The sequence below is a fragment of the Arachis ipaensis genome, chromosome B6 (genome assembly GCF_059453495.1).
Source record: "Arachis ipaensis isolate K30076 ecotype BB chromosome B6, ASM5945349v1, whole genome shotgun sequence".
Classification (NCBI taxonomy): Eukaryota; Viridiplantae; Streptophyta; class Magnoliopsida; order Fabales; family Fabaceae; genus Arachis; species Arachis ipaensis.
The window spans coordinates 150,418,864-150,429,880 of record NC_142441.1 but is presented as its reverse complement, the minus strand read 5'-3'; positions in this window follow the sequence as shown (position 1 = coordinate 150,429,880).

Here is an 11,017-nt window from a genome sequence, read left to right as displayed (position 1 = left end):
TTATAAAAAATTGGATACGATACGTTTAGGAGATGTTGTGAATTAAAATTTAAATAATATATTAAATTAATAAAATATCATATTATAAATATAAGAGTAAATATAGTTGCATAAAAAAGTCTTAAAATTATGTAATTATTAAAAAAAATAAAAAATTTTAAACTAGTGAGTAAGTAAGCTACCAAAGATAAACGGTAAGTAAATTTAGGTTTTGATTATTAATTATTTTATTTTTAAATTTAAATTTTGATTTGTTTTAATTTTAGAATATTTTAAAATTAGAAAGAAAAAATTGATTAATCGGACCATAAAATCACAAAATCAATTGAAAATTTGCAAGCAGAATGATCCGTCTCATGAACATCTGAATCGAGTCGGACTCGTTCGGATTCGTGATAGCTGCTCCACCAAAATTCTGTACCGCAAGAAGACACGCCGCCGATACGCTCGTTTGAAGTATCCACCGCGTGTCGGCGTCGGATTTGCGTCCGACACGAATACGCCGGCACCAAGAGAGAATCCGTGCTTCATAGCTTCTAACATTTAAGCATGCAAAATGTAGTTATCAAATATGTTCTATCAAAAGTCCAATCAACTCGGTAAAAATAGTTAACTTAAAAAGTGACAAATTTTTTGTTAGAATAAATTTTTTCCAAAAAAAAAAATTGATTTTTTGTCCCTTTTTTTTAAGATATAATAGGTGTAATTAACTAATGAGAAAGAATTACTAAAATATTATAGTGTAGTAGTTAAAGTGTAAATTGTGTTAATAGCCTTTTTTGGGACTTTTGTATAAATAGTCTTCTGTTTTCATATTGGTTATCAATAATAATAATAAAATCACTTTTGCTTCCTTCCTGCTCAATCTCTAGGTTAGGTTTTCTCTCTCCGTGCTTCACTATTCCGCTTTCTCAGAAACTTTCAAAGAATAATTTCTTGACCTGGTGCTATTTTACAACTTTAATGATTTGCGGCTAGGAATTTTAGGATCATCTTGATTTATCCAAAATTCATACAAGATTCAACACAGCACCAATGATGAAATAGCACAAAAAGAATCAATAGTATATAAGTCATGGAGAACTAACGATTATAACCTTACTTTTTGACTCTTTACTTTCATGAAAATCCCATTTCAGCACCGTGTCATTGGGTGTAAGTTTGCACACAAAATCTAGGCACGAATTTATATATATTTTGTATCACAAATCAAGGCAAGAGTTCGACAATTTCAACATCAATCGAAGTCAATCAAAAAAATAGATTCCACCTCTTACAAATCAAGAAAATTCTTGACTCATTTAATGCTGTAGAAGAGCTAATTACAGTTAATGAATACATCAATATCATCTTTGATGGCCTAAATCAGGATTATGAATATTTTATTACTTATGTGACTGCAAAAGATCTCCTTTATAGTATTTTCGATTTAGAAGCATTATTGATGGCTCAGGAGGATATTGTTGAGCGATTCAAAAAGACTGATCTTTCACCAATACAAGTCTATATCTCACAAATCACTGCCTCTGAAGTACGCAGCTCAAAATCTTTTCCTCAACTTTATGGACGTGGCTCTTTTAACAACTACAAATTTTGAAACAAACTCAGACTGCGTTTTCAACCGCCATGAGTTTGGGAGGGGATAATAAAAGGTGTAATTAATTAGTGAACAAGAATTACTAAAATATCCTAATGTAGTAGCTAAAGTACATATTGTGCTAATAACACTTTTCTTGAACTTTTATATAAATAATCTCCTGTTTTTATATTAGTTATCAATAATAATATAATTACTTTTGCTTCCTTTCACTCAATCTCCAAGTTAAATTTTCTCTCTCCGTACTTCATTTCATAAAAGATAAAAAAAAATAAATTGATAAACTCGTTTAATTCATCGGATTGGCCTTAAAGGGCTATAGAATTAAAACTCAATAAACAAAGAAAAAAATAAACGAGTCAGGCTATATAACCCATGTAAGTTGTACTAAAGCGGATCAAATTTAAATGGGTTAGTCTGACCGGTTTGACAGCTTTACAATAAATAACTAAACTATATTAAATACAAAAGTAATCAATACATACCCCTCTCTCTCTCTATCTATATATATATATATATATATAAAATACTACATTCATATTTATAATCAAATTATATAAAAAATATGATTAAAGTTGATTTATACATATAACTATCCATGTCAGCATTTATATTTATATTTTAAAAAAATTATTATATCATTGTATATACTAAAAAATCTTTATAATTTATGATAAATAGATAATATATTCTTTTAAATATTTTTATTAAAAAATTAAATAATTTTTTGTTATTATGAGAAAATATTCTTATACTTTAAAAAATTAAAATTAAATTCTTTATCTAAAAATCTCAAAAAAAGAAAAATAAAATAAAAAATATAACACAAATCTTAATTATTATTCTTGTTCATTTTTATTTTTTTTGTCTTTGTCACTTTTTAGATTTATTCTTGTTCATTAATTTGTTGTAAATGAGAACTCCATTTAAGGATTTGTTATTGTCCAATAGATTGTTGCATGCACAAAGTGGGATTTAAACACTTAGAGCTTGTTTTGGTGAGCTTCTAAGAAAAGATCTTTTTTCGAGTTATCTTTTTCTAAAAAATCTTATGAAAAAGTAAAAGTAATTTTATGTTTGGGTATCTCATGCAAAAAGATTTTTTTATTTATCAATTATATTTGGGTATAACAATATAAAAGTACTTTTTTGTTTATTTATTACATGAAAAACATCTTTTTTTTTTAAGAGAAAAAGATCTTTTAAAAAAATATGTAAATTACATCTTCTCAAAAAAGATGTTCTTTTTTAATTTTTCTAGTACTTTTACTTTTACTACTAGAAATTTGCCAAACACGCTGAAAAATAAAAAAAAGATATTTTTTTCATTGAAAAAAGATATTTTTTTATCAAAATAATGGTACACAAACAAGCACTCAATACTTTACTTAAATAAATTAGCAAACTAACTATTAGACCAATTTAGCTTAATTACTTCTCTCATTGTATTTTTTGATTGCTCTATTATTCTGTTGTCTGCTGTTTGAAATAAAATAACAAGTAGAAAGCAAATTTTCAAACTTTCTAGACCGATAATCTTTTTGATGTTTTTGGCAGAATTTGCTCATATTTAGTTAATGAAGCTTGTACATCTTTGTGTTTAGGAAATATGTTTTAAGGTTAGGATGTTAAAATGGGTCGAACCTACTGAGTCAGTCTATGCTAAAAATAATAGATCAAATTAAAATTTTGAGTTTATCAAACAAAAAAGTCCATTAAATTTGTACTGTTGAATCTGCGAATTTTGGTGGAGCAGTGCAGAATTGGACTAACAACTATTGTTTAAAAAATTATATTTAAAATATTGTAAAATTTTGAATGTGCAATACAATCACACAATAACAAGAAAAAGATTACAAAGCTCTAATAAAATCTTAGCACATAAGAGTTCTATCTTTCCACCTCTAAGAACTTATATATAAGAACTTTGGTAATGGTATGTAAATTACTCATACGCATAACGTTATTGACTTTATGGTTTATAAGTAGCCCAGAGTTTCAACAATAATTCAGAACTACAAATTCTTAAAAAATACAAGACGTACATCACTGGGACTAATTAGCAAAACATTCAAACTGATGCATTTTTCTATGTGAGAATGAGTTCAATCCATTCACTCAGTATAAAATTCCAAGTTAAATCTTAAACCGTGTATTGGTAATTTAAGTTTGAATTTTATTGTGGATTATGAAATAGTCTGTAATTTGACTTAATTTTTTTCATTTGTATTTTATATTATGTTATATTTTATTAAAAAATTTTAATTATAATTTTTTGTTAATTATACTATTAAAAAGAAGAGATTAACTAGACTTACTTACCATAAAATAGGATAGATAAGATGTAACATCCTCACTATCAGTAGTCACGCTTCCGGCTGCGCCACTCTGATAACAAGAAGTATTACTACTACTTTACATACTAAATAATAAAATAGGAGCCTGTAACTCGACACTGTATTGCTGATTTCTTTGAAAGCTAGAAATAAATATTTTATCTTAAGAAAAATACAAGCAGGCATAGTTTCATATACAAGACTCCTTACAAAATAACTCAATATATTATACATATAAAACATACAATTCCTATCCCTCTTACAAACTTGTAATAACAAAGACGAGGGAAGAAAATAATCTAATGAATACAACATGTAAGCCAAACGCAGTGTAACTCTTCATAACGTTTCTTCCGGTTCCTGAAAAGGTAAAGCTGTAGGGGGTGAGAACCTAACCACACGGTCTCACCACTGAATTTCAAAGTTGTCATAAGAAGATATTTAATAAGAAAACTGTTTTCAAGCTCAGTGGTTATCATTGCCTTATGAATCTTTTAAAACCCATAAGAAATCATTTAAAAACTTTTTCAAAGGAACAATGTTTAATCTTTCACAAATTCCAAAACCTTTCTTTTCTTATAAGAAAATCTCAATCAGAAACTAACCACGCAATCAAACAACACAATTATTAATTCAGCACCGAAATTCAATCTTAAATGTAGCACGCCAGAACAAACACATGCAAGGCAGACAAGGAAAGCACAAGTAGGCAGCAGTTACAGCAAATAGTTCAAGTAGCAGTTACGAACAGTTTAGCAATTAGGCAAACCAAAACAAGTTCAAACTCAAGCAAAGCATACAAATGCATATGATGCATGCCTGTCCTATGGCTGATGAGGCTCATCTGTCGGTTATCCAGCCAACCCGACAAGTCTGAATTGTCCTTAGACTGTCCCCCGACGTGCATCCCCATGAGTCTATGCATAGCTTTTTCTTAAATAATCAATATTGCTCAATGGGGGTAACATTCCCGGGAATTTATATAGTGCCCGGTCACACTTACGTCGTAGGGTCAACAGAGTATCGAGTTCTCAACCTGGTACACGTGGTGGCAAGCCACGGCACTTAATCCAGGGAACCTCGTATCTCAGATATTTCAAATTCATAAGCCAAATGAATAATTCAAAGATCATATCTCAACATTCTCAACATCATAATCATTTATTAATCCAAATCTCATTTCAAAATTCATTCAAAAGCCTTATTTCAAAGAAATCCTCATCATCTTTCTTTCCATTCCGTTCACTAACAATTCTCAATCCAAAACATAACTTTTCCTTTGATAATTGAAGTAATCTTAAATCATATAATGCTTAAAATTAAACCTTTTAAAATAACTACTTCAAACGAAACTTCTAATTTTATAAAATTTCGGCAGCATTTCCTTTAAAACTTGGATTCTGCCACCCTTTTCGGGTCCCATCCAAACATTTCTCAAACCTTTTCCAAACCTCAATCATTTTCCAAGATTCAGCTAGTTCCAATATCAAATTATTTTCAAAGCGAATCAGTGCTCATAATAAATCTCTTTTTAAAATCAAACCAGCTTAAATACTAAATCATTTATAAAGTCATTTATAAAGTCACTGACTCAATTAAACCATTTCCAAAGTCAATTCCTTTACATCATCAAAAATAGCTTCAAAACCAAGAAAAGCCATTTTTATAATAATCAACTAAATAACCTTTCAAACTAATTTCTTTTCAGCAATCACAAACTACTTAAGTAATCAAGCAATCAATCATTCACTCCAGCAAACAACCACATTTAGAAGACAATTATTATCATAGGCATATGTTCTCTCACATTAATATCTATTTATCACAACTCTGTAATATAAATTAGATTGTAAGAAAATCCCTACCTCGATTAACTGAATTCGCACAAATTTATCGTGATAATTCCCTCTCCTTTTAATTCATGGTAGCCGATGCGACTCTCACGCAATTAGAACGGCAATGGCAGCAACCGAAACAGCAGTAGCGGTAATGTTAATCTTCACCGCATTGGTCATGGTTGCAGCAAAATAAAAGATTCAGATTGGATAGGAATTAATAGCAATTTCAACCCTGGGGATTCAAGACAAAGTAAGGACTAGAATTAAAATCAGAACATGAAAACCATATTAGTGATAAAACAGAACATGCAGATGGACCAAACCTAAGAGAAAGATCAGACCAGTACCAGGATAACAAAACTAGAACTAGTAGCAACTTCAACAGTCCCACGACAACACTAGCATCAATATTCAATCTAATTGTAGCAGAAAATAGAGTAAAAGTAGAGAATTAGAACGAGTTTAAGGAAGCGAAGAACCTAAAGCAAAATAGAGGCAGCAAAGATACCTCCATCAGTGACTAACGGCAGCGTAGAGTTCAGTGGTGGCCACGGCGGCAGCTGACGGCGGCGCACCACAGAGAAACTTGCGGTGACAAGTAGACCTAAGCTTCAGTGGCGATTTCTGGGCGGCAGCGGCGTTCTCCAGCGGCGAAGGCGCGGCCAGAAGCTTCGGAGGTGGCGGATCTGACGAGGATGGCGCCGGCGACACGAGCGGCGACTGTGCGCGGCGGCTGGACGGGTCGCAGTCCTCCCTTCCTCACGGATCTCTCCCCTCTGCCCGTGGCTCCGCTTGATGGCGAAGGATTCAGAGGCGGCGACGGCGGACACGAAGGCAGGGCTTCTCCTTCTTCGCGTACGCTCTTTGCTCTCTGACGATAGCACGGCGACCCAACAGCGGCGACGATGCGACGGCTCCTCTCCCTGCATCGGCGATGACGACGATTCGGGATGAGGGCGACGGCGGCAGCAAGACGCAGGGCAGCTTCTCTCTCTCCTTCCAGTCGCGGCCTCTCTCTCTCTCTCTCTTTCTTAATGACTCGACGGCGACGGCGGCTCCCAGCCCCGCCGGCGCCGTCCCCTTCCTTTCCCCCTCATCCTCTCAGTTCTTTCTTCCTCTCGTGCCCCCCCCTTCTTCTTTCTTTCCCTTTCTTTTGTTTCCCCCTTTTGCAGATTAGGTTAGGAAAAATTAAGATGAATGTGGTGGCTAGGGTTAGTTTAGGGGTTAGGATTAATTTGGTTAAAATTAGGGTTTTATTTGGGAATTTAGAGTTAGGATAAAATTCATATGAGTAATATAACAATTTTATAAAATTAAAGGTAATAGGATAATTGAAAACCTGTTTTAATCCAACACTAATATTTATTAAAAATACTATTTAATTATCAATTTACAAATTATTCTCAAATAAATAATACTAATTCGACAACTATAGATAATATAATTAATTTTCTTTATTCATAAAAATTAAAGTATTAATTTCTAGAATCACAATTATTTAAATCAAATCATATAAATTCTTATTATTTTACGATTTCTAAACTTTATAATTTAAATATGAAAATTACCCAATAATTGTAAAATTAGATAAATTTTCTCATTTAATTATCAAAAATTGATTTAGTTAGCTTTAATAAAATAATCTCTGAAATTAAAATCTTTAATAAATAAATAAATTGAAGTTAGTTCACAATAATATTTTTCGAAAATTATGAGTCTTACACCCTACCCAACTTATAAAAATTTTCGTCCTCGAAAATTAGCATATTACAGAAAGTGTTACATGGTCTAACACTTTGTGTAAAAAGCAAAGAACTTTAGCATTCATATTTATATAGTTTCAAATACTTTGATTATCATATAGCATAAAGATATAAGGGTAGTATTGTAACTGCAAGATAGAAATTACAAAGCAAACTTGATACAAATGATGACATGGTTCAAACATATAATGGTAAAGCAAGGCGGTGAAAGATTATAAAACAGGCTGTGTTTAAAACGACATACTTAATATTCGCACACTGATCTCGCACTAACTTCATACTTAATATTCGCACACTGATCTCGCACTAACTTCAGATATTCAACTATTCAACTTCAACATAACTTATCTCTACCCTTTTTTTTTTTTTAACTGTACTTCATCGAACAACTCATCTGAGGGTCTCAACTTCGTCAAATACATTGCAAATCTTAATGGTCACAAACCCAACCTCAACAAAAATCTTTCGCATGTAATAAGGTTCTACAACTCCCTGCAACGTCGTATATTTACAAATTTTCACCTTTTGCGTTCACTAGACGTGTTCTAAAGAGCTAATGTGCCATTTATTAAGTTTAACGATCGCACAAGATACTAAAATTAATCTCGAGTATACTCAAAAGGATAATAAGCACCGTGTTCGCGAGAATTTGAAAGAGTAAATGCAATTGCAGGTAAACAAGGATGCTCAAACAATGGAGTTTGCTAGAAAGAAATTAATTGACAACTTCAAGGATAACCTTTGGATCAAAGAAATTCAATAGGATCAAAAAGAAGGAAATCAACGCATTAGTTTGAAACATATCCAAGCTGAGTTGAAGAAGTATGAGATTTCATAGAAAAGGAATGATTAAAGACTATGGTGACGCATTATTGCGAAACAACTTCAAATGATGACGGGATTTTCATAGTTCGGGGAGGAATATGGAATCAATAGCCGTGTTGCAAGAGTTTTAACATAGTCAGAAGTGTAAACGGTTAAGATGTGCGTAAGGTACAAATGACAAAGCAAGGAAATTTAAATTACACTCCAAGGAAAAAGAAGTGGGAACGACACATTAAATTGAATGGCACAATTTAGAACACATAAACCAATGCAATATAATAAAAAGGGGCACTTTACATTTTCAAAGATTCAAGGGTCGGCATCGTACCCAAAACAATTCCAATGTTATATCAAAGAGTACAAAATTTATAAAGAGAAGTATAATGACAAGGATAGACGTTCTGAAAAATTCAAACGGTAGTTTATGAATAAGAGGCGGACGCATTGAGAGTTTAAAGAACTTCAACGGAAACAATGAGAGAAAAATTTTGCATTTATCAGAATTAAAGTTGAGCTGAATCGAAAGTGTAAGATTTACAAGAGAAAAATGATCAAAGTCAATGGCGTCGTTTACCGAATTCAAGAGAATGTATAAAAACATAACCGAATAACATGTCCACAGAGAAACGGAAAAACATAAGGAGGGATTATTTTACCTTTGAAAAAGAAAAGATATGAATTAAACATTTTTTAGAAGAACCACGAAGAATATAAATATTTGCGTTACATCAAAACATATTCTACTTGAAAGGAGTGGTGTGAAGGTTGTAAAATAAAGGTCATTTGAAATAAGAACAAAAATCTTCCTTCAAGAGTTTTGGAAGACATTTAAGTACATAACCAACAAAGATAAGCATAAAAACGGTAACAAAGTTGGTAAGAATCAAATTACATTTAAATAAAGAATCAAAAGTGAAATCTTCTATAAATCAGAAAAGGAGTAGACGTATATTGCAAATATGTAGGTTTAAACCATATAAAGAAATTTTGAAGTTCATGTAGAGAGGTACATGTAAAAGTAAAAACAATTCTCATAAAAAAAAATTTAAAATTTGATTGTGGATAAAATTAGGCAAAGGACGCTTCAATCAACTTCTTTAGAAAGATCCAAACAAAATCTCAGAAGAACGCCATAAGGTATGGTATAGTAAAATAAATTTGAAGCTTATCAAGGAATTACGTTTTCCATGTATAGAAACACAAAATTAAAAGCCGTGATTTCAAGAATCTACAAGATAACTAATGTAAATAACTAATGAATATGGTTAGAGTAGAATACACAAAATGTAAAATATGAAACTAAAGAGTCAAATAATCTTAAGAAAGAATCTAATTTAGAAAATCTTGATAGAAAGAATAAAAGAAAAAATAATATATTGATCGAAACAAGTTCCGACTGAAATAGAATACAAAGTCCAGAAATAAAGACAGCTCAGGTCAATGACTATTTTTTTTCATTTTTTTTTAAAAATTTTGAGATCATTCTTTATACCGAAACAAATTCAAGCTTGAATCAAAGGGTATAAAATTCATAAAGAGAAATAAGTGGTGCGTTGCAAACAGACAGATTTCCGCTAAATAAGGAAGCTTTTCAAAACTTCATTTAAAATAGCGCATGCTAACTTTAAAATAACTTTGTCAAATGAAAGTCAACTAAAAAGAGGCAAAAATCTTTCTTTTGGAGAATACTTAAATACATAATCAAATAAAGACATTTGTAAAAACTTTAATAAAGTAGTTAGAAAATCAAATTGTATTTAAAGTAAATATATCTCCATAAATCAGTGAATGAACAAGCGAGATAATAAAAACATTTAGTTTTAAACTCTATAAGGAACTTTTAAGGTTATATAGAGAAACATATATATATATATCAAATCAAAAGCGATTTTGTTAAGATTTGAAGTGTGGCTGTAATTATCGTCAAATAAGAGAAAAACTAAATCACAATTTGTTTATAAAGGACTCGGAATAAAAACTTAAAAAGGTATACTGCATCAAAACAAATTCAAAGGTATATGAAAGAATACATGACTCAAGAGGAAGTGCCTGAATAAAGAAGGTAAATAGACTAAGAATTTTAAGAAGACATATGTAGTTAGAATCGAACAAAAGCGCATGTGAACAGGAGGGCAGGGTTGGAAAATAATCCGATCACTTTTCAAAAAAAAAAAATCGCAAAGAAAATCCTTAGAGCATACCACAGGAACAAGATACATGATATTCGCAGAGTTCAAGATTCCTAACCGAATAGCCTCAAAAATTAACACCTCACGTTCCCAAAACCCGCGATTTGCATTTTCTATAACTCGCATAATATCTATGATAACCCATTGGTGCTTCCACAAACATAATTCACTAGTGTTAAGCCGGCCAAACTTAATACCAGAAATTATGCAATGCAAGACTAATGGCATTAATCAATAGACTGTCATGTGCATAAAGCTCTATTCTCGTTATCCAAACAAGACCTATTACATGATTGACTCTCAGAGTATGCAATTGAAGCATAACCGGTCCATTCCTCAGGCTCTACAGGAAAGACCGCTCTGATACCACAATGTAACATCCTCACTATCAGTAGTCACGCTTCCGGCTGCGCCACTCTGATAACAAGAAGTATTACTACTACTTTACATACTAAATAATAAAATAGGA